The 24,781-nt window shown below is 43.9% G+C and overlaps 1 protein-coding gene across 1 annotated transcript in view; it reads left to right on the forward strand.

Annotated features, from left to right (window-relative positions):
- The window catches only part of TMTC2 (transmembrane O-mannosyltransferase targeting cadherins 2), a 359,943-nt gene that overhangs the window by 168,018 nt on the left and 167,144 nt on the right, over window positions 1–24,781 (forward strand). The gene's annotated exons all lie outside the window — the stretch shown is intronic.

The raw sequence follows: 24,781 nt of genomic DNA on the forward strand, positions 1-24,781 counted from the left end.
AAAAAAAGAAGAGTAAAACTTTAGAGCCTACAAGTTGAAACATGAAAGGGCATACGAATGTTTAGCATATCTGGCATGTAAATACTTTGCAACGCTAGCTACAACAGTGCCATGAGAACACCAGTTCTCACTTTCAGGTGACATTATAAATAAGAAGCAGACAGCATTAGCTCCCGTAAATGAAAACAAACTTGTTTGTCTTAGGGATTGGCTGAACAAGAAGTAGGACAAGAAGTAGGACTGAGTGCACTTACATGAGGTGAATTGAATGGAGAGCAATCTCCTTTCAACCTTTATTTTGCTAGACTAAACAACCCAAGGTGTTTTAGTCTCCTCTTGTATTTCCCTGATCATCCTAGTAGCCTTTCTCTGCACCTGTTCCAGGTTTACATTTAGCTTTCTTAAACGTGGGTGACCATACATACACAGTATTCCAAAGGAGGTCTTGGACTCCTTGGTCTTGGACAACTTACCATTTGTCAGTTACTTGGCATTAATACTTCCCTATCTCTACTGGAAATTCCTCACCTGATACATTATTAGAAGAATACTCTTGCACAGTACAAATTTAATACAGCCATTTCCACCTGCACTCTGAAGTTTCATTTAAAACAACAAAACATGAAGTGGAGCATCTTCTGGAGTGTTATGGGACGTGACTGCTTTTGTTCACAGTTTTTGACATGAATGGTGACGTAAGAATGAAAATTTCAGAAAGTTGTCCAAATATTTAATAGTCTTTAACATTTCAGTATGGGAGGGGAGGGGGGAAGTATAAAAAGCAGTCCTTCAAATTGGCCATGTACCCCTACTGAGTCTGATAAACTGTGAGATGCTTTGCTGATTAAACTGAATGCTTTGTGTGTCTTGTCTCATGGAGCAATGGAAACTTTTGGTACAAAGAATCATTTGGGGAAAAAAACCACTCAATCTATCACATTTTTATTGTTGCCTATTATTTAGCTAAATGTTATAGCAGCAACTGATTGGGAAAGTGTAGGCGTCTCTAAGTGACACCAGACTTTGGAGTTTCTAGAGTAAGATGCAGAGCTTTCAGCATATTTTAACATCTTCACTATGTGTCTCTGGAAAAATGCCAGCTGTCAGGAGGATGAACTGCCATTCTCTTCCTCCCTTATCTCCCCCCTCCCTCCACACACAGTTAAGGGTCTTCATACAATTATATGGGGGAAGCAGAACTAGCATTGGAAAACTAGGAATTCCTCCTTCCTTTCCCCCCACCATGCACACTTCAAAAGGAAAATGTTGTCCTTCCAAAAGAATAAATTTGCATTGCATTTTTAACAGTCTGTCTCCTGACAGGTATTTTTATGTACTGCAGTTTGTATGAAACCACTTAAAACCAAACTTGTCAGTCAAAAGGTAAAAGTGCTAATGAAAGTCATTTGATCAGTATATTGATAAAGCAGTCTTCGTACCCCAGTGCTTTTCAGTTACAAAGCAACAATAAAACTACTTGAGACCCACGTCACTAAGATGGCTTAGGAAAAAGCTAATGTAAAAAGATGAGGCTTAAATGTTAATGGTGTCAGCTTAAGACTTAACTGAACATATGTCTGCTAGAAGCACATTCCAGTCTTGAACCAATAAAAGTACAATCTCTTCTGTCCAGTATTTCCAGGTAGTACCTGAATAACTGCCAAAACTGTGGTATAATAGATTGTAGAGCCCACTTGGGGAACATATCAGTGGATAAGGGTCACACAACTATGGATGGGGGGGGGGGGGGAACAGAAGGCTGTGAAAGGGACCAATAAATTTTTGAAATTGTAGTGCATGGTAGCCAGCAATGAGACTCATGAATTGGGAGTGGTGTAGAAAAAGACCTCTAGGTCATAATCATGGCAGTTACAGCAGCATGGATATTTTGGTTAAACTTCAGCCAAAGTTAAATAAAGGTCTAATAAAATATTTGCAGGTATGCAAATAACTTAAACTAGGTAAAGAAGGTAAAACTTAAACTTTGCACCTTAAAAATGGAAATGATTCAAAACGAGTGCTCATGAAATCTCTGCCAGTTACAATAGTACAGTAGGTTAGTGCCACTAGTTTTTTCTTCTTCGTATATTTGAGTTCAAATCCCATTTTATGTTATGAATAAAAATTAATTGAATGATCTGTTGTTGCTAGTACTAATTTGGCTATTATATATCATAACCTTATACATTTTAGTATAATTAGTTGTCTTGGGACTCTAAACTCAATTGAAATAAGAAAATATTGGTAATAAATCCCCCCCTAGAAGTAACTTGAATAAACAGAGCATGACTCCCAAGAACAAATTTGTTTCTAGAGTTTACAACTCTAAAAATTGTCTGGGAGGAAATTTAGTGCACACTATAGCACGTGTCTTTTTTTTAGAAGAAATGTAAAATAAGTTTGGTGTTCTTAAATTACAAGTGTAAAATTACCAACTTAACTGGCTTTTGGCTGTGTGATGCCATAAACTAGGGGTTTTTATTGATTATTTTTTATATTGCTAAAAGTCCCTTCCCTCTTCACACTCTTTATCCATAGATCGGGGCATACTTTTACATGTTCACACTTCCAGGACAATGGCACACAGAAATCTCTAAGTACACTCTAGAGAGCCGCTGGGATTTTAAAATAGGATTTCAGACAGTCAATTTCCCCCCCTTTCTTACCCTCTCTGTGTGAGACATACTTCTGAATGGGGCACAGTACCAGCTCATTTGCATACCTCCCTGCACACACAAAAACTTAGATTCACATGGATCACCTTCCTGGGAAGACAGGTTTTCTTCTCTGAACCTTCTTACAGTACTCTGTAAAGGACCAGATAAACAAGAGTTGCTAACATAGTAATGCAACCTGAGTGGGCTATAAGACACTGCTCTCCCTGACCATATCAAAGAATGGGAGACTTCTCCAGAGAATTAGACCCTAATCTTGCACATGATGATGAATTTTGCAGATGCAAAATCATAGAACCAGGTGGCTTTTTCAAAAATTGATTTTTCAGGAGTGTTCATTATGTACACTAATTATTTTCAGCTAAAACCAAAAAGAGACCAATGTTTTAATGGTCTAAAAAATTCACTCTGTGCTCTGCTGACTTTGTTTGGCACTTTAGATCTGTAATATGCAAATACATTCTAATAGATTCTGTATTAATATCTACACAGATATTACAGATACTACACAGGAGCTTTTAAGGGGTGAATGTCAAGAATGATGCACAACTGATTCTGTTTCCTACACTGCTTTTAGTAGTCAATACAGTTTGTTGTGCTGGTGAGAACAAGAGGGCAAAGAAATGAACTATGGTTCAACAAGATGTGCACTAAATATCTCCATTAGACCATCTTGTTTTTTTTTTTTATATCTCATGGCTTACCCATTTGTTTTGTCTGCTTTGGTTGCAAAAATTTTAGAGCAGGGACCGTATCTTCTTCTTTTGTTTGTGTGCAGTGCCTGGATCACTGAGGAATGCTATACAAGTAAAACCAGCGACATTTTAACATAAATTGAGTGGGGGCAAAGTGCTATCGAATTATTTCAGTTCTTCTCTAGTTAGCAGCTAAAGTCTTAAAAATATTACTGTATCCATTTTAAACATCCTCAGCATTAGCATTTATTAATCAGTAGCAGTAAGTGATCATTCTTCTTTTTTATGTATAGTGCCAGAGTCCTCCTTGAGGAATGAACCTAACTAGTATATCTAGTCATCTTTCTGCACGCCTATCTAAATGTTTATCGTGAGGAAGTCTTTCATGTTTTTTCAGTTCTGGAAGTCTGAACTGCTGTTTGACCACTCAGCCAATTATCTCAATTAATCACTTGTCACTAGTCTGATCAAGATTAGGTTTGTAGGCTTTCCAAAACTGTTTATAGAGCTTCTTAAAGCTGGTAACATTGTTTAAAAATTTCTTTAAAGAAAAATGGCCTCTGATGTGGAAAATGTAATTCTTTAAGTTCCAGGTTTCTGACCAAATAATCTCCATTTTTTGTTTTGTTTTTGAAACTCAAAACAACAAAATCTTTTAAAATCTGGGTTGATGCTTTTTGCAGGAAATCATTATTGAAATGTTTTACTGTTTTCCAAGATGTTTTATAAGGGAGGCATAATATGGTAGGCTTATAAAATGATATAACTTGTTATTGCAAATATGCTGTAGTCATAACAGGGAGTAGCATGTACATTTTACTAGTTCGTGAATATTTGTGTATTTTGGATGGCAGTCTGAACTTTGGCACAAAAATCTGGCAATCTCTCTGCTTTGGACTCTCGGGAATACCAATTAGCATCTTATGTTACTCAAATGTACCCTTCAATACAAGTTTATCAGTATATTAATTTCTCAGTTACTGTGCATTTAGAAGGAGTAAGATGTCTTGGGATCCAAGAACTGGACTCTGCCATAGAGTCTGTGACCTTGAGAAAATCACTTAGGGAGGAACTGAGGCACAGAGAGACTATCTGTCAAATAAGCAGGGCCGCCCAGAGGATTCAGCGGGCCTGGGGCAAAGCAATTTCAGGGGCCCCTTCCATAAAAAAAAGTTGCAATACTATAGAATACTATATTCTCGTGGGGGCCCCTGCGGGGCCTGGGGCAAATTGCCCCACTTGCCCCCCCTCTCCGGGTGGCCCTGCAAATAAGGATAATAGTTCTTCCTTGGAAGGAAAGATGATTTTTTGGTTAGGACACTGGAATAGGACTCAGGAAATCAGGGGTCCCTTCTAGCCCTGAGACAGATTCCCTGTGTGACCTTGGCAAGTCACTTTTTGTGCCTCAGTTCTCCATCTGTAAAATGGGGATAATGCATCCCTGTCTGTAGAATGGGGGGAGAGGACTTGTCCAGAGAGATTGTTTTCCAGTGGTCATCATAGGCGTGCGCAGCACATTTCATTAGGGTGTGCACCCAGAGAGCCCCGCCCTGCCATAGCCCCGCCCCACCCTGCCCCCATCCACTCCCTCCTACTTCCCGCCCCCTGACTGCCCCCCTCAGAACTGCCAACCCCCCCTGCTCCTTGTCCCCTGACTACCCCCTCCTGGGACCCCTGCCCCTAACTGCCCCCCAGGACCCCACCCCCTATCTAAGCCTCCCTGCTCCTTGTCCCCTGACTGCCCCCCTAGGACCTTACCCCCTACCTGTCCCCTGACTGCCCCAACCCTTAGCCACACCCCCGCCCCCAGACAGACCCCCGGGACTCCCACGCCTATCCAACCGCTCCCTGCTCCCTGACAGGACTCCCAGAACTCCCGACCCATAAAACCCCCCTGCTCCCTGCCTGCTCCAACCCCTCTCCACACCCCTGCCTCCTGACAGCCCTCCCCAGAACTCCCAACTCATCCAACCCCCCCCAGCTCCTTGTCCCCTGACCACCCCCTCCAGAGACCCCCCCACCTTAACTGCCTCCCCCAGGACCCTCTTTGCTCCCTGTCCCCTGACTCCCCTGACCCCTATCCACCCCCCGCCCCCTGACAGATCCTGGGACTCGCATGCCCCATCCAACCCTCCCCTGCTCCCTGACTGCCTCCTCCAGAGACCCCCCCCCACCCCTAACCACCCTCCCGGGATCCCACCCCCTATCCATCCCACCCTGCTCCCTGTCCCCTGACTGCCCCCACCCCTTATCCAACCCGGCCCCGGCCCCCTTACCATGAGGCTCCTAGCAGCTTGTTTTGCTCTGTGCAGAGCCAGACATGCTGCCCCGCGCATGGGTGGCAGGTTTGTAGAAATTTTGGAGGTGCCCAGAACCCGCCCCCCCAACTCCGCCCCCCACCTGCCTAAGGCTCTGGGAGGGAGTTTGGGTGGGGGAGGGGGTCTGGGGTACAGGTTCTTGGATGGAGTTTGGGTGCTGGGTGCAGGCTCCGGGCTGGGGCAGGGGGTGGGTGTGCAGGAGGGGGTGAGGGGTACAGGCTCTGGGATGGAGTTTGGGTGCAGGCTCTGGGCTGGGAGTGGGAGCGTAGGAGGGGGTGAGGGTGCAGGCTCTGGGAGGGAGTTTGGGGGGAGGGGGTGCAGGCTCTGGGAGGGAGTTTGGGGGAAGGAGGGAGTGTGTGGGAAGGGGGAGGAGGTGCACACTCTGGGAGGGAATTTGGGGATAGGAGGGGGTGCAGGGGTGAGGGCTGTGGGGCTGAGGATGAGGGGTTCATGATGCAGGAGGGGGCTCAGGGCTGGGGCAGAGGATTAGGATGTGGGGGGATGAGGGCTCTGGCTGGGGCTGGGGATGAGGGGTTCATGATGCAGGAGGGGGCTCAGGGCTGGGGCAGAGGATTAGGGTGTGGGAGGATGAGGGCTCTGGCTGGGGCTGAGGGGTTCATGATGCAGGAGGGAGCTCAGGGCTCAGGCAGAGTATTAGGGTGCGGGGGGATGAGGGTTGGGGCTGAGGATGAGGGGTTCATAATGCAGAAGGGGGCTCAGGGCTGGGGCAGAGGAAGAGGGGTTCACGATGCAGGAGGGAGCTCAGAGCTGGGGCAGAGGATTAGGGTGCGGGGGGATGAGGGCTGGGGCTGGGGGGGGCTCAGGGCTGGGGCAGAGGATTAGGGTGCGGGGGGGATGAGGGCTGGGGATGAGGGGTTTGGGGTGTTGGAGAGGCTCAGGGCTAGGGCGGAAGGGCAGGGTAAGGGCAGCCTGCCCTGCCATTAGGAGATGGGGGGCACTAGGACCCTGGGGCAGCAGACAGCAGTTGCTGCCGGGAGCCGCTGCTTTCTTCCAGTCAGGGATGTGGCGGGGTGGGGGGGAGACCCAGCTCCAGATATTGGTGGAGCAGGGCCCCCAGCCATGAATATTCCTGGAGCCTGGCTCCAGGGGAGCGGCCGGCGGCTTGCTGCGCTGGGAGAGTGGAGCCATTTGCCTACCCCGCATTAGGGTGTGCCTGGGCACACCCGGCACACCCCGTGTGCACGCCTATGGTGGTCATGTTAGCATAAATTTACTAGTATTTGAGACACACCAATATTACAGCCACAGGGACCTACAGGTATATCAATTTCTAGTGTGAGAAGTGGAAAGAAGCAGGGCGGTCAGTGAATGGAAATGTAGTATACAATCTTGCATTTGGAAGGAATGGTTGGGCAGTTGTTCAGGGGGACTAGTTGTATAGTTTTCAAGATGCTAGCAGTTTTGAAAAACCTTTAAATTAGACCTTGAATAGGAGGTTTTCCAAGTGAGTTTTAAAGGAAAGAACATATGGAATATCAACCTTCAAATGTTTAAGAATCTGTGTCAAGAACACAGTCCAGCAGTTTTTGAATACAACTGCCAACTAAACATAAGTGATGCACCTCTCCCTCTTGGTTTTATAATGGATGTTAAATTTATTGAACTTTAATCAGCACTGTCAAAAAATCACAGTAAAGGAGAAGGTTGCAGTCTAGTGGATGCATGATTTATAGTATATACCCACAAATATATCATTGTAAAAAGTGCAACTACCTCTGAGTCATTAGTAAAGTTTAGTGAGAAAACAATAGTGGTGTTAACATATAGATTTCATAACTTATGGAAGAGATTGCTGCAGTATTAAATAAGTGAGGTCACTGCCTTCATGCATGGTCTGCAGGGCCAGATGTCATGGCAGCACCTATACCCATTTTATGTCAATAACACTATTAACATTTCCTGAAGTTGGTACAGACAGTTCACTGCTGCAAAGCTAGTTTGGCACAAGAGAGGATTTCTCTTAACTATAGTTTTCAGAGTGGTAGCCGTGTTAGTCTGTATCAGCAAAAAGAACGAGGAATACTTGTGGCACCTTAGAGACTAACAAATTTATTTGGGCAGAAGCTTTCGTGGGTTTTAGCCCACGGAAGCTTATGCCCAAATAAATTTGTTATTCTCTAAGGTGCCACAAGTACTCCTCATCCTTTTTGCTTAACTATAGTGTCATTTCCTGGCTGTACAGTCTTCGTTACCAACCTGTACAGTCTTGGGTTTCTTACAAGTAATGTTTACCCATTACGCTAGATGTGTGATCCATTAGGTGGTGAACTGAACTCTCCACAGTTCTGTAATGAAGAGTTTTTATAAAATAGCATGACTGTTGGTCACTTGGGACAAAGCCAGATTCATATGAGGTGCCTGAAGCAAAAGGTTAGATTCCATTGATTTACTCAGCACCTCCCCTGCTGGCTCCCCCCAGTGCAGTCAGTACAAGCTGGACACCTGATAAAGCACTACCCACCATTTCCCAGCAGGATCACGAGTGCTGAATGTCAGTCAGTAAATGATTGACAGCTTGATAAAAGTACCTCATCCGGACCATGTGGTTAAACAAGACAGAATGCCCATTGGACAAGTACTTCTAGGAACTAAAACAATTATTGTAATCTATAGGACAATCTATATGTCTAATCTCGTGAGCTTGCCTACTGGAGAAGAGAGGTGGTCACATGGTATTTTTAAGAGTGTCAGCATAATTAGCACACACCAGTGATTTGCAATGAAGACCATCTCAGGTCAGAAGATTCACACTGGGCTCACGGGAAGTGCTTGTTATATGATGCTGAAACAAAGGGAGAAAGAATTGTGCCACAACTGAAGATTATTCAACCTATAAATAAATAACGGGAGAAAATAAAAGGTCAACAATTACTGAAGATGCAACCATTACCAATGTGACAGCAACTTTTTTGATGTAGAACAAATGCCATGTAATTTATCATGTATTTTGTGGAACACTTGCTTAGAAATAATACTTAAAGTAGGAAAGCCTTATGATACCTGTTTGTCTGTTACTTTGTAATCCCTCTCTAGGCCCCCATCGTCCATCCTGATGACCTTGATGTTCTCCTCATTATCTTCCAACATCCACATAGTTTCTTTCCACTCCATTCAGTACACGGCCATTGAGATCATGATCCTACTGCATCACTCTAATGGCCCTTGGAATCCATCTACTGGCTCATTGTTCTTCAAGAATAAACTTCTTGTCATTATCTTGAAGGCTCTGTATAACCATAGGCATAGTTTGACTTCTATATTGAGGGGGGTGGAGGGAGAGACAGCTCCAGTCAGGCCAACGGTGCTGCGTGTGTGTGTGTGGGATGACTAATTCCATGCCTGCCCACAGGGGCACCAGTTCAGATTGGGGTGGGGTGGGGAGAGAGACTGTGATTCCAGGGGCTATTTAGGCAACTGAAAACTCTAGTGTTTTTTCAGATAATAACTTAGAAATATCTGACAGGAACATTGTATCCAATTCCTATATCAAGAAAGAAAATGAAATAAATATTAGACCCACTCAGCTCTAATACTAACATGTTCTGACATCTTGTGGCAAGTCACTTATGGGACACTGGTTAAGTTTAAAATTGTAATGTATATTCGTACTCAGATACTCTTACTAAAGTCAGAAGGAACCATCGTGATCACCTAGTCTGACTTCCTGCACATTGCAGGCCACAGAACCTCACCCACTCACTCCTATAAAAGACCCCTAACCTCTGGCTGAATTACTGAAGTCCTCAAATCATGATTTAAAGACTTCGTGTTACAGAGAATCTATCATTTACACTCCAAGTGACCCCATGCTGCAGAGGAAGGTGAACACCCCGAAGGTCTCAGTCAATTTGACCTGGGGGAAAATTCCTTCCCTACCCCAAATATGGCCATCAGTTAGACCCTGAGCTTGCGGGAAAGACCCACTAGGCAGATACCTGGGAAAGACTTCTCTGTAGTAACTCAGAGCCCTCCCTGTCTAGTGTCCCGTGTCCAGAAGTTGGGGATTTTTGCTACTGGCAGTTGCTGATGGGCCACATGCCATTGTAGGCAGTCCTGTCATACCATCCCCTCCATAAACTTCAGGGGTCCACATTGATGCTTAACTTAAATAACTCCTCTCCATCCCTGATATTTATCCCTCCGATGTATTTATACAGAGCAATCATATCTCCTCTCAGCCTTCTATTGGTTACACTAAACAAGCCAAGTTCTTTGAGTCTCTTCTCATAAGACAGGTTTTCTATTCCTCGGACCATCCTAGTAGCCCTTCTCTGTACCTGTTTCAGTTTAAATTCATCTTTCTTAAACATGGGAGACCAGAATTTCATACAATATTCTAGATGAGATCTCACCATTGCCTTGTATAACATTACTAACACTTTCCTGTCTCTACTGGAAATATCTCGCCTGGTACATCCTAGGACTACATTAGCCTTTTTCACAGCCTCATCACATTGACAGCTCATAGTCATCCTGTGATCAACCAATCCACCCAGGTCTTTCTCCTCCACTGTCACTTCCAACTGATACGTCCCCAACTTGTAGCAAAGATGGGACTTTTCAGCTTGGAAAAGAGATGACTAAGGGAGGATATGATCATGACTGGTGTGGAGAAAGTAAATAAGGAAGTGTTATTTACTCATAACACAAAAACTAGGGGTCACCAAATGAAATTAATAGGCAGCAGGTTTAAAACAAACAGGAAGTATTTCTTCACACAATGCACAGTCAACCTGTGGAGCTCTTTGCCAGAGGATGTTGTGAAGGCCAAGATTATTCTAGGGTTTAAAAAAGAACTAGATAAATTCATGGAGGATAAGTCCATCAATGGCTATTAGCCAGGATGGGCAGGGATGGTGTCCCTAGCTTCTGTTTGCCAGAAGCTGGGAATGGGCGACAGGGGATGGATCACTTGATGATTACCTGTTCTGTTCATCCCCTCTGGGGCACCTGGCACTGGCCACTGTCGGAAGACAGGATACCGGGCTAGATGGACCTTTGGTCTGACCCAGTAGGGCTGTTCCTATGCTCTTACATTACAAATTCTTGTTGTTAGTCCCTAAGTGCATGACCTTGCACTTTGCACTATTAAATGTCATCCCATTTTTATTACTCCAGTTTACAAGGTCATCCAGATCTTCTTGTATGGTATTCTGGTCCTCCTTGGTATTGGCAATAACTTCCAACTTTGTGTCATCTGCAGATTTTATTAGTACAGTCCAACTTTTTGTGCCAAGGTCAGTAATACAAATGTTAAATAAGTTTGGTCCCAAGGTTGGGGAACTCCACTATTAACCTTCCTTCCGATTGACTGTTCACTTTTCAGTATGACCTGTTGTAGTCTCCCCTTCAACCAGTTCCTTATCCACCTTTTCATTCTCATATTAATCCCACCTTCTCCAATGTAACTAATAATTTCTCATGTGGAACTGTATCAGCTGCCTTACTGACATCCAGGTAGATTAGATCTACTGCATTTCCTTTCTCTAAAAAATCAGTTATCTTCTCAAAGAAAGATATTAGTAACTTTGTTACCACCTCTTGAATAAAACAAATGAAACAATTGTAGAAAAATATACAATTACTTTCTATCATTTAGGCTACTTACTTTTTACAGTTCACCAAGCTTGGAAGAGATCATTTAACTTTAGGAAACACCCTAACAGCCCTTTCTTATCTTAATCACCTGTTAATCACTCTGCTTATAAACAAAATTCTGGGGTGCAAGCTGGGAGCAGCACTCTCTGGTCTTCTGCAGAACTCATTGCATTGCACACTCAGGCTGCCTGCCTGAGGCTGGCAGTTTGCCCCATCCTCTCCCCTCCCCCCCCCCCGAACTCCACCTATGTGTATAATTCTGTCTCTCCCTACCTGTTTTCCCTTCTCTTAGTACAGTGGTTCCCAAACTTGTTCCGCCGCTTGTGCAGGGAAAGCCTCTGGTGGGCCGAGCTGGTTTGTTTACCTGCTGCGTCCGCAGGTTCGGCGGTTTGCTGCTCCAGCCAATGGGAGCTGCTGGAAGTGGTGCGGGCGGAGGGACGTACTGGCCGTCGCTTCCAGCAGCTCCCATTGGCCTGGAGGAGCGAACCGCGGCTGCTGGGAGCTGCGATCGGCCGAACCTGCGGACGCAGCAGGTAAACAAAACGGCCTGGCCCTTCCAGGGGCTTTCCCTGCACAAGCGGTGGAACAAATTTGGGAACCGCTGTCTTAGTACATCACCCCTCTCACTGAAGGATGCCAGAGCCTTCCCAAAAGTGGGAGGGGGCGGAGGGCCCTGCCCCCCAAGGCCCCGGCCAAGCCAGAAGCTGGAGCGGTGCCGGGGAGCCCACCCACTGCCCAGGGTGCAGGTGGGCCCGAAAGCAGCCCCCTAACCATGTCCTTGCCCCCAGGTCCCTTGCCCAGGGCAGGTGGAGGGACCCAGGCTCCCTACAGCTGCCTGTGCAGCTCTCCCCAACCTGGCTCCACCCCCGGGGGCAGGGGAGGCAGGGCCTTGGAGCTGCAGCCTGGCCATTGTATGAGCCAGGCAGACAGTTGTGGGAAGCCACGGTGGACCCTCCACTTCCCTGTGGTGCGGGAGGCCCGCCAAGGGCAGCCCCCGGCCCGTTTCCCTGCCACCTGTCCCTCCCGCCCAAGGCAGGTGGAGGGTCCATGGCTCCCCACAGCTGTCTGCATGACTCTTACCAGGGCTGGGCTGCAGCTCCAGGTCTCACTCCCCAGCCGGAGCCAGGTTGGGGAGAGCCGCGTGGGGAGCCAGCATGGAGTCTCATATCTGCCCGGGCTCCACGCTGGCCTGGCTGGGGGGTCAGGCCTTGGGGGAAAGAGGAGGGGACAGGAGGCCCTAGTGAAAAGTGGACAGGCCAGGTCCATCCACTTTCAAAAAGTGCGAGGGCTATGCTTCCTCCTGCCCTGGTTCCAGTGCCCCTGCTCTCACCCCTATCCTGCCAGTGCTGCCAGTCTTAGCATCCCCCATTGTTTACTTTTCCCACAGTGATCTTTGGACTTTGATCAATGCCACTCCTAGCACGTGGAACTCCCTTCCTGAGCTGTTCTACAAAGCCACTACCCTCTCCTCATTTAAATTCCTCCTTCAATGCTTACAAGAAAGTTGCTGATTGAACCACTTACATATGTTTTTCTCATTTAACTTATGAGTAAACTCATTTATGTGAAGGGGAGTGGCTGGGTGTTAGCAATAGGGGGGTTGAGGACAAGTAAGTTGAAGCTGGAAGTTACTGTGGGGGAAGACAAGGGGGTAGAATTGTGGAGGGACAATAGGACAGGAGAGTTAAATGTGCTCAACTTTGTTGTGAAATTTGTTTTATTAAGTAGCTTTGTGACTAGTGCAATGTGTGCCTATCCTCAATGATGGCTTCACTTGTATATTGTATCCTTTTCCTTGACCCTTCATCTATTTATTTTCGTCTCAGCTGGCAAGCTCTTTGTGTTAGGGAGTGTCATCTTCTTCTGTTTTTGAAAACACCTAGCACATTTTGAGTGCTCCCGCAGTCTAAATAATAACAGTGTAGATTGTTTAGAGTGAAGAGATGCATGGTTCCAGATATATAGCTAAAGAAATGTTACTCTTGGGAGTTAAAGTGGTATGGCTTGGCATGCATTTGAAGAGTATCCAAGATACATGTACATTGTAAGGAGATTTAAATGGTAAGCTTTCAAGTCTGACATTTTTAAAGTGAGGTCATTATGTTGCTGAAACAGGTTGCAAAGGATATAAAAGCATATTGCTGAGTCCAAAGAAACCATTTTTACTACCATCTACTTGTGTCTAGGGGAAAGGGGTTAGAACATCAGGTTTTCTTTGTTTTAGCTATAGAAAGTTGATTAAAGTAAGTTCAGAATGAGAGACTGTTAGATTTTTGTGAAGTCTTAACTTGGTCACAATGGGCTGATCTGGGCTGCAAGTGACTTTATTATCTGAAAACTCATTCTGTGAGGAGGGAAATGATTTACAAAATTATTTTTTAAGAGGATTTATAGAACACGGCCCAGCATCTTCTGTCCTCCCCCACAAAAAAGAAAAGTTTTCTTCACACACTCATGCAGATTCCTTTTCTTCTGAAATCAATAATCCTTCCTTTTATTTATTTATTTTTTAAACAAACAAACTGGAACAGTATCCCCTTCTTGCTCTCCTTTTCTACTGTCCTCCCCTCCCAACCTTTTCCCACTGCACAAAAGAACTGAACAGAACAGCTACAAAGTGCCACTCAGTATGTATTACTTTAAAGGCCAGTACTTAAACAGTGAAGTGGCTCAGACCAGATAAAAAACTTACTCGGAACAGAAAGGGCTTCCAGGTCATATGTTTGACACTCCTCTCCTAAATCATGTGTATAACTGAAGACGACAAGCTCAAATATTTCAAAAGCAACTTAATACATTTTAAATCTTGCATCAGCCAATACATGATATTACCAAAGAGCTGTTGATACGTCACAGGCAACTATTTAGAAACTCCAGTATGCACTACTTGTCAGTTTTATTAAAGCAGTGATATTTGCATGAAAACAGAATCTCTGTGTGGTGATGCGAGTTACCTTGAGAGTTAGCTAGATGGCACTGGAACACACTTGTGTTGCTTTTTTAAAGAGACTGTTGTTTGGAATACAATCCTTGTTGGCTAGAAGTTCAGGAATAAAGAAGCTGTTAAATGTTTCTCTTTTCTAACCATATACAAACAATTAATCAGCATGCCCTGTTTTTTTCAAACGAATGTTTCTGATGATGCAAGCATCTCCAAATCAACCAATTGTGGTATTAGAGGATAATAAAATGAGATAAATAACGCTGGAACTTTTATAAACTCTTAATCTGTTTGGTTTTTTTTAATTCTAAAACTCCATAATTTTGATATTACCGGCACTCCTTTCTCCCCTCACTGACTGTCCATGAGTCTGTGACCCAGAGTTCCATGGCACAGCTGTAGTGGGACAGTGTGCTTAGCACTATTGACTTTTGACCCATACTCCACACAAATAGCAACTGTAGGATAACAGAGGAACAAATCACAATGCAAGCCATTTAATAAATGCTACCAGCAGCACTAGCTGCAGCATCAGTATGAAAGTTAGACTTCCCAGTCTGGGTTCCTGTTCATGAGCACTTCACAGCACTGGCAAGTTGCTGCAGGAGCAAATCTGAGCAAATCGTAGCATTAAAAAGAAAAACTCAAACACCTTCTTCTCCTTCTATCCCACATACAAAATACCCAACCAACCAAGCACCTTATTCTTTGCAGAATCCTTGAACTCTCAGGCATCACGCACCAGTCCACTGTCATTCAAGCTGACCAAAATGTCTTCCCACTAGATGCACTTCCCTCCTCATGTGGCTGCTGCTGGCACTGTCATCCAGCAGCATAACCATTGTGTTTCCAGAGCGAATCCTTTGATGCAACCAAGCTTTCACAAACAACTGCCATTTGCATTGACTCCAGGTTCTCTTTAGTCACAATGTTTTAAAACATATGGTTGGAAAAGCATGGATGGGATTTAGTCATCGTCATCTTCTTGTCCCAGAATAAAATTTTAAAAAGAAACTACAGAAGCCCTCCTCCTTGTCCTGGAAGGAAAACCAAAGCAATCCAAGTCTCTTTACACATTGTTAAAACTCAGACCTGGCAGTGGCGAAGCTGAACTGCTTCCAGCAGTGTTAAAAACTGAACTGATCTCTGCCTTTTAACTAGTCTAGCTTGGATTGCAGGGAAACTAACAAGCCTCAGCTGTTCCTGAGCTCCATCTTTTAATTCTTGCTTCCCCATCGTGGAGTCAAAGGTCTTCCCAACTTGGCCACACTCTTGGACCATCCCAGGCCTTTAACAGGTGATAGCGCACAGAACTTTTGCCATCATGATTCATATCTTTAACTTTGAGTTTAGGCTGCTGTAATGTGCTAGACATGGGGCTATGTCTTAAATCCACTTGGAAAATTAAGTTAGTGCAAAAAGTGGTGGCGCACTCACCAAGTTGAGTTTCTTACTGTGAATGCAGAAGATCAGTCCTCTGTGATTTGCAATGTCTGCCTGTAAGTTTCTGGGAGGTGTTTAAGATGTCATTTTGACCTATAAAATCCTACATGTATCAGGACCTGATTATCTGAGAGACTGCCTTTCTCCTTGTCTGCTGCATCTGTGCTTGACCTGGAGCCCTCTTGCCTGAATAGAGAATGAGTTACTGGAAGGACTCTTTCTGTGAAGGGCCTATGACTTTGAATTCACTTACTCTCTTTTCTCTCCTCCTTACACAGTTCACTGCAGTGTTCCCAATTCTCACAATGTTATCACAAGTCTCATAATACTTAATGTTCATATTAAAGCTCCAATTCCTGGAGTCCTGTGGTTGTGAGAAACTCAGCTTTCGTTTAAAATAAAAAATAAATCTTCAGCCCTTGGGGTTATAGAAAAAGGTTTGAAAATGTGAACCTTAAAGGCTCAAAACCTAGAAGGCAAATAAAAAGTTTAAAGTTTAAATTGTATTTTAAAATTCTCTTGATTTTTAAATTAGTTTTGTGAGGTGTGTGGAATCCGACTCGTTGCAATACTGAAAACTTGGCAACATAAACTAAAGTGGTTTTGGTTTTTTTTTTTCTGAAGGAGGGGAGAGATTAATTTGGGCGATGGTGTATTGCAGATGCATTGTGAGCTGATCAGTGGCTACAGTAGAGGTCCTTTTTATTCTCACTTCTGGGTTCAGGAAATTGCTGTGTTTTACTTCTGTGTATGTATTTTTAATATATGTGAAAGGTACATAGAGCCTTTGGACAGGCACTTAATGTTTTTTCTAGAAATCAAAATAAAAGGCCAAAATAAGAGTCCAGAATAAATATCTAGTAATACTAATTTTTATAAGTATCTAAAATAGCTGGTTTCCAGAGAGCACAAATGCCGGTGCAGAGAGATCTCTTGGCCATTTACATTTTGCTGTCAGGGATTCCCTGCTGTGTGAGTGAATGAATAGTGAGTGCTGGAATTTTTAATGACTGGAAGAGAAGATTATCTCCCTTCAGGCTGAGTGCTGGCAACCTTAGCAGTCTCATTCCAGCCCTTTATTTTTATCAATATTATTATTTTAATCCTCATATAACTTTTAACTATTTCAAAAACTTCTTCCTTTTCTAAATTAGGACATGATGAGCCACAGCTACATGAAGTTCTAAAAAAATGCTGGCCTCATGCACCAAATTTGTACACCAAGACTTAGATGATATGTCAAGTACATATATAATAAAAGAATATTTGTTTCAAAGGTTACCTGAATTTCCCCCCTTAAATTAGGTAAGTGAAGCGAGAGATGCTTAATTCCTCGAATGGCAAAGTTAAGAGGGGCATCAGTGATAAAAAGCCTATTGTATCTCTCCTTTCCCCCCCCCCCCCTCTCATAGGTCTCCCAAAATCATGTCTGACTGGTTCTTGTTCTACTATGAGGCCTCAGGTTGCACCATACTACAATGTCACAGCTACCGGGTCATGTCTTTGCGGAGCCTACAACTACAGCCACAACAACAACAACAAAAAATGTTTAGAACTGATTATGTGGAAAATACTCCACTTTAGCTGGAACCAACACCCATATGGTGATGTGCATAGTTAACACAGTTGCAGAATGATTTCAAGGGCTGGGTCTTCAGATACCCTGAGAGTCTGTGAGCATGGAGGTTTCCAGCTGCCAGAAGACGCTGTGTGCATTTTGGTGAATACTTAGCTATATTCTTCTTAGGAAGGTGAAGGTGAAGGGCAGAACAACAAATATCCTGAAATCCAGCAGAATAGGCTACCACCATCTGGTGGATAGAGACTTGGGGACTCTCAGTCCCCTGGCTTCTTTGAAAAATGTTACTTTAATTACTGTCCCAAGCCTACCCCTTCCTGTTCTTGGTTCGGTCTTCTCCTGCCTTTCCTCACCCAGCTCTCTACACATACCTCCACATACACGGAGGACTCTCCCACCCCCTGTATTGGGACTGACCACTGTTTGTATGCCCTAGAGCCAATGTTCCTAGACCCTGTATGGTCTAGTGTGGTATTCTTTTCCTGCTGAATTGGCACTTTCCACTGGGAGCTGAAGGAGAGAGGTGGTTGGCAGTAAGGGGATCTAAGCACACAAGTGCTACAGCTGTTTGTACTGCCCACTCCCAGGATGTTGTACTGGACTGAGATTACTGGGTCTAATGTAAAAGAGGGGTAGTCCTAGCCAAACTAAAATTGTTGGCAGCCACTGTGCATATGGGAAGTCTGCTTGGGAAAACATCAAAATGCTGGAACAAAAAAATAAATTCACAAACAATGAAGGTTGCCTTTCTGGTTTTCATTCTCTTACTCAGACTGTTTGATCTCTTCTTTTTCTTCATTACCACTGATATTGTTTTTTAACTGCTTCATTTTTTCTTCTCTTCCTATTCAATTCTCCTTTTCCCTTGGGGAGGGAGGGGATAAAAACAATTCCACCTCGCCTTTTCTCTCATCCCACCACAACATTCTTATTCTTGTGTCCCAGTGTCTCCCCCTTCCTGTAGTTCTGTTTTTTGTCCTCCTTTTCCTCTTTTTCTACATTATCCACCTCCCCACTGCTTCTGAGCCTTCCCCCACAGTTCCAAGACCTCCCCTCACTACAGCAAGGAAGCTTCTCTGAAATTCTCACTGATATCAAGGGAGGGAGAATTCCAGGCTTATATCTGACATTTTTGTGTGTGGTAGTAAAGTAGTCACAATAGGCTTATTGGATTACCCAGGGTATTATGGCATGGAGTCAATCGAGCACCACTCTTCTTTTACTCCCTGTTTTAGTCAGTGGGAGTCCCCTGCCTCCCTCAAACTCTGTTGTGATGCAGTTAAATAAATCAGCAAATTGCTAGCCTGGAGTTTTGCAAGTAGTCCTATTTCTGTTGCACTGAGCTGTTCATTTATAAAACAAGTGTGGAAAATTTCTCTAATACAAGAGTATCGGTGGAAGCACCATATGCTAAAATGGGTGCAAATTCAGAGTGCAGTTGAAAAACACCCTGAATATTTAGCCCAGGTCTACTAATACACTCCTTTCTAATCTGCACACTGTTATGAGTTGAAGATTAACTGTAGTTGTGGGTGACAACTGGGAGAGGCCTTTCTATAGCCTTGCTGACAGCTGTAACCTACCATTCTCTATCAGCTAAAATTGCCTTGGCTAATCTCATGAACCATCCGCTCCAGGTTTTCCTTTTTTCCTCCAGTAAGAACTGTTAAGGCTCCCCCATCATCTTGCTCAATGAGATGCTGGCAAATAAAGTGACTGATGATTAACATTCCAACCTGACTGCTTCCTTCGCATCGATCATGCCTGGAAAGATTAATAGTTGAAATTGTTAAGGAAATGCTACAATTCTGCTTCAACTAGAGTCGCTGCATAGCTGTGTTAAGGGACAAATTAAAGTTTTTGAATAATAATCACCATGTACTATTTGTATTTAAGTGCTACCTGGAGACCCCCCACAGAATCATGCCTCTATTTTCCTAGCTGCTGTCCAGATATAAAGGAAGACACAGTTCCTGCCCCAAAGAGGTGACAATGTAATTTAATGCAAACAAAATGGAATAAGTGGCTGTATCAAACAGTAGGTGGAAATGGGAATGGGGAAGCATGAGGATAGCTGGTTGTAAATGTATTTAGGCAAGCCTACATGTACAACAACTGTGTGTTTGGAGACTGTCTCCTGTGGACATCACTATAAAAGGGATCATTATTATTATTCACTCATTTATTTGTGTTCTAGGCAGTGGGCACCAAGAGAGATCAGGGCCCCATTGTGTACTGCGCAAGCACATGAGAAACACTCCCTGCCTTGAAGAACTTAAAATCTAAGTTTATGAGGGGAAACAGAAGCACAGAGAGGGGGAAGTGGCTTTCCCAAAGTCACACAGCGGGTCAGTGAGAGAGCTGTAATAGAAGCCATGTCTCCTGCGTCTCAGTCCAGTGCCCTTTTCACTGGGCCATGCTGTTAGCGGGGATTTAGAATAGTTGGTAGTGCCTTTTGGACTAGCTTGAGAAGGAGATTCTTCGGATGAAAGAAGTGGCATGGAAAAAGTCACAAAGGCTCTTGTGGGAAAAATGGACAATTGTGTGGCAGAAGGGGCAGGCTGTGTTGCCAGAGAGGATGAGGTGGAAGGTGACTTGAGATATAAGAGTAAAAACAGAGAGTTGTAGTGTTGTGAAGAGCCTGTGCAGGCGAAGACTTTGTGTGGTAGAAAAGAAAGAGCCTGTGAAGGGATTTGGAAACAATAAAGGGGAAGGAAGATAAATGGAGTAAAAAGCAGCAGTGATAACAATTTTACTTCCCAGCATAGCGGAGAGTTGCTCAGAAAGGAAAGGGAAAGAAGCTATGCAAGGACCCTGTCCTCCAACTTGTTGGAAGTAGGGAAATGTTCTGTGATTTAATTGGGGCTCCTTCTACATAGAGCAAATTGCAGGATTGGGGCCAAAGTTAGGTGCTGTCCCTCTTGATACCCTGAGTGCCTGATATTTACCAGGGAGTTAAAGTTTATATGGAATTAAGAGAGTTGGCTCCAAGAAGTTTCTTCTTGAAAGGTTAATGAGTTTGGTCTATTAGTCCACTAATAATATGAACATCTTTCAGAAAGTCTGGATTAATAAGAGATACAGTTTATGTAAAACATGTTCAGGGCATGAAATAGCCTTAAAAATGCCACTGCCCAATGTTGAAATGTTATTAGTTAACAATAAATCATTAGTGATCACTAAGGCTTCGTTTTTATCACAGGTATTTTTAGTAGAAGTCATGGAAAGGTCAGGGCAGTAAACAAAAATTCACGGCTTATGACCTGTCCATGACTTTTACTAAAAATACCTGTGACTAAAACTTGGGTGGGGGGCCGTGAGTGCTCGGGGGGGAGGTCCGGGGGCGCTGGGGGAACAGGCCCAGGACCCCGCTGGTCCTGGGGAGGAGGGCCGGGCTGTGGTGCGCGGCCTGGGATCCACACTGGTGCTGGGTGGGGGAGGGTTGATGGGGCTGGCAGTAGCTCCCTGTCCGGCTGTGCATCCCTGCAGCTCCTAGGTGACGGCGGGGCACAAGGGCTGGCTGCCACAGTTCCCATTGGCCGAGAACCGCAGCCAATGGGAGCTGCAGGGGTGGGGCCTGTGAGTAGTGCGTGGTGCTGAGCCCCTGCAGGGCCATGCCAGTAGGAGCCCCACACCCCTAACCCCCAGCCCCCTCCCACACACTCAAACTGCTGCTGCTGGCCCAGGGGCTGCCTGGCTCGGGCAGCGCCTGAGCCAGCACCAGCCACTGCAGAAGTCACAGAGGTTATGAAAAGTCACGGAATCCGTGATTTCTGTGACCTCCGTGACAGACTCGCAGCCTTAGTGATCACACATCAAAGGAGGATAATGCAATTAATCATAGAATCATAGAACTGGAAGGGACCTCGAGAGGTCATCTATTCCAGTCCCCTGCATCCAAGGCAGGACTAAGTATTATCTAGACCATCCCTGACAGATGTTTGTCCAACTTGCTCTTAAAAATCCCCAATGATGGAGATTCCACACCTCCCTAGGCAATTTATTCCAGTGCATAACCACTCTGACAGTTAGAAAGTTTTTCCTAATGTCCAACCTAAACCTCCCTTGTTGCAATTTAAGCCCATTGTTTCTTGTGCTATCCTCAGAGGTGAAGAACATTTTTTTCTCCCTCCTCCTTGTAACAACCGTTTATGTACTTGAAAACTGTTATGTCCCCTCTCATTCTTCTCTTCTTCAGACTAAACAAACCCAATTTTTTCAATCTTCCCTCATAGGTCATGTTTTCTAGACCTTTATTCATTTTTGTGGGTCTTCTCTGGATTTTCTTCAATTTGTCCACATCTTTCCTCAAATGTGGTGCCCAGAACTGCCTACAATACTCCAGTTGAGGCCTAATCAACACTAACTTGATTTAGTTGGTGTTGGTCCTGCTTTGAGCAAGGGATTGGACTAAATGACCTCCTGAGGTCTCTTCCAACCCTAATATTCTATTATTCTAATCAGCGTGGAGTAGAGCAGAAGAACTTCTCGTGTCTTCCTTACAGTACCCCTGCTAATACATCCCAGAATGATGGGGTTTTTTGTGTGTGTGTGTTGTTGTTTTTTGCAACAGTGTTACACCGTTGATTCATATTTAGCATGTGATCCACTATGACCCCCAGATCCCTTTCCGCAGTACTCCTTCCTAGGCAGTCATTTCCCATTTTGTATGTGTGCAACTGATTGTTCCTTCCTAAGTGGAGTACTTTGCATATGTCCTTATTGAGTTTCATCTTATTTAATTCAGACCGTTTCTCCAGTTTGTCCAGATCATTTTGAATTGTAATCCTATCCTCCAAAGCACTTGCAACCCCTCCAGGCTTGGTATCATCTGCAAACTTTATAAGTGTACTCTGTGCCATTATCTAAATCATTGATGAAGATATTGAACAGAACCAGACCCAGAACAGATCCCTGTGGGACCCCACTTGCCCTTCCAGCATGACTGTGAACCACTGATAACTACTCTCTGGGAACAATTTTCCAACCAGTTATGCACCCACCTTATAGTAGCTCCATCTAGGTTGTATTTCCCTAGTTTGTTTATGACAAGGTCATGTGAGACAGTATCAAAATTTTTAATAAGTCAAGATATACCACATCTGCTTCCCCCCATCCACAAGGCTTGTTACCCTGTCAAAGAAAGCTATCAGGTTGGTTTGATACAATTTGTTCTTGACAAATCCATGCTGACTGTTATTTATCACCTTTTTATCTTCTAGGTGTTTGCAAATTGATTGCTTAATTATTTGCTCCATTATCTTTCCGGGTACAGAAGTTAAACTGACTGGTCTGTAATTCTCTGGGTTGTCCTTATTTCCCTTTTTATTGATGGGCACTATATTTGCCCTTTTCCAGTCTTCTGGAATGTTTCCCTTCTTCCATGGTTTTTCAAAGATAATTGCTAATGGCTCAGATATCTCCTCAGTCAGCTTCTTGAGTATTCTAGGATGCATTTCATCAGGCCCTGGTGATTTGAAGACATCTAACTTGTCTAAGTAATTTTTGACTTGTTCTTTCCCTATTTTAGACTCTGATCCTACCTCATTTTCACGGGCGTTCACTATTTTAGATGTTCCATCGCCACCAACCTGCTTGGTAAAAACCGAAACAAAGAAGTCATTAAGCACCTCTGCCATTTCCACATTTTCTGTTATTGTCTTTCCCCCCTCATTGAGTAACAGGCCTACTCTGTTCTTGGTCTTCCTCTTGCTTCTATGTATTTGTAGAATGTTTTCTTGTTTCCTTTTATGTTCCTAGTTAGTTTGATCTCGTTTTGTGCCTTGGCTTTTCTAATTTTGTCCCTACATACTTGTGTTATTTGTCCTTTGTAATTTGACTGAGTTTCCACTTTTTGTAGGACTCTTTTGAGATTTCATAGAATCATAGAAGATTAGGGTTGGAAGAGACCTCAGGAGGTCATCTAGTCCAATCCCCTGCTCAAAGATGACCAACACCAACTAAATCATCCCAGCCAGGGCTTTGTCAAGCCGGGCCTTAAAAACCTCTAAGGATGGAGATTCCACCACTTCCTATCTTTCCTATGAAGTGGGATAGTTTGCTTTTGTGCCCTTAATAATGTCTCTTTGAAAAACAGCCAACTGTCTTCGATTGTTTTTCCCCTTAGACTTGCTTCCCATGGGATTTTTACCTACCAACTCCCTGAGTTTGCTAAAGTCTGCCTTCTTGAAATCCATTGTCTTTATTGTGCTGGTCTCCCTCCCACCATTCCTTAGAATCATGAACTCTACCATTTCATGATCACTTTCACCCAAGTTGCCTTCCACTTTCAAATTCTCAACCAGTTCCTCCCTATTTGTCAAAATCAAATCTAGAACAGCCTCCCCCCAATAACTTTCTTCACCTTCTGAAATAAAAAATTGTCTCCAATACATTCCAAGAACTTGTTGGATAATCTGGGCCCTGCTGTGTTATTTTCCCAACAGATGTCTGGGTAGTTGAAGTTCCCCATCACCACCAAGACCTGTGCTTTGGATGATTTTGTTAGTTGTTTAAAAAAAGCCTCATCCACTTTTTCCTGGTTTGGTGGTCTGTAGTAGACCCCTGCCATGACATCACCCTTGTTTTTTTTTTTACCCCTTATCCTTTTTACCCCTTTATCCTTACCCAGAGACTTACAATAAGTCTGTCTCTTATTTCTATCTCAACCTCAGTCCAAGTGTATACATTTTTAATATATAAGGCAACACCTTCTCCCTTTTTCCCCTGCCTGTCCTTCCTGAGCAAGCTGTATCCTTCTATACCAATATTCCAGTCATATTCCACCAAGTCTCTCTGATGCCAACTATGTCATAGGTGTGTTTATTTACTAGCATTTCAAGTTCTTCCTGCTTATTCCCCTGCAAATCAACGTGGGTTTATGGACAATAGATCCTGTCAAACTAACCTGATATCTTTTTTTTTAATGAGATTGCAAGTTTGGTTGATAAAAGTAATAGTGCTGATGTAATAGACTTAAACTTCTGTAAAGCGTTTGACTTGGTACCACATGGCATTTTGATTAGAAAACTAGAATGATATAAAATTAACATGACACACATTAAATGGATCAAAAACTGTATGATAGGTCTCTAAATGTAAATGAGAGATTGTATTGAATGGGTGTATTTCCAGTGGGGATTGGGTTTTGGCGCTACACTATTTTTTCAATGACCTGGAAGAAAACATAAAATCATCGCTGATAAAGTTTATAAATGACACACAATTTGGAGGACTGGTAAATAATGAAGAGTACAGGTCACTGATTCAGAGCGATCTGTATCGCTTGGTAATCTGGGCGCAAGCAAACAATCTGCATTTTAATATGGCTAAATGTAAATGTATACATCTGGGAACAAAGAGTGCAGGCCATACTTACAGGATGGTGGACTCTATCCTGGGAAGAAGTGTGTCTGATAAAGATTTGTGGGTTGTGGTGGATAATCAGCTGAATGTGAGCTCCCAGCGTGGTGCTGTAGCCAAAAGCAGTCTTGGGATGCATAAGCAGGGGA

The sequence above is a fragment of the Emys orbicularis genome, chromosome 1 (assembly GCF_028017835.1).
Source record: "Emys orbicularis isolate rEmyOrb1 chromosome 1, rEmyOrb1.hap1, whole genome shotgun sequence".
Lineage (NCBI taxonomy): Eukaryota > Metazoa > Chordata > Testudines > Emydidae > Emys > Emys orbicularis.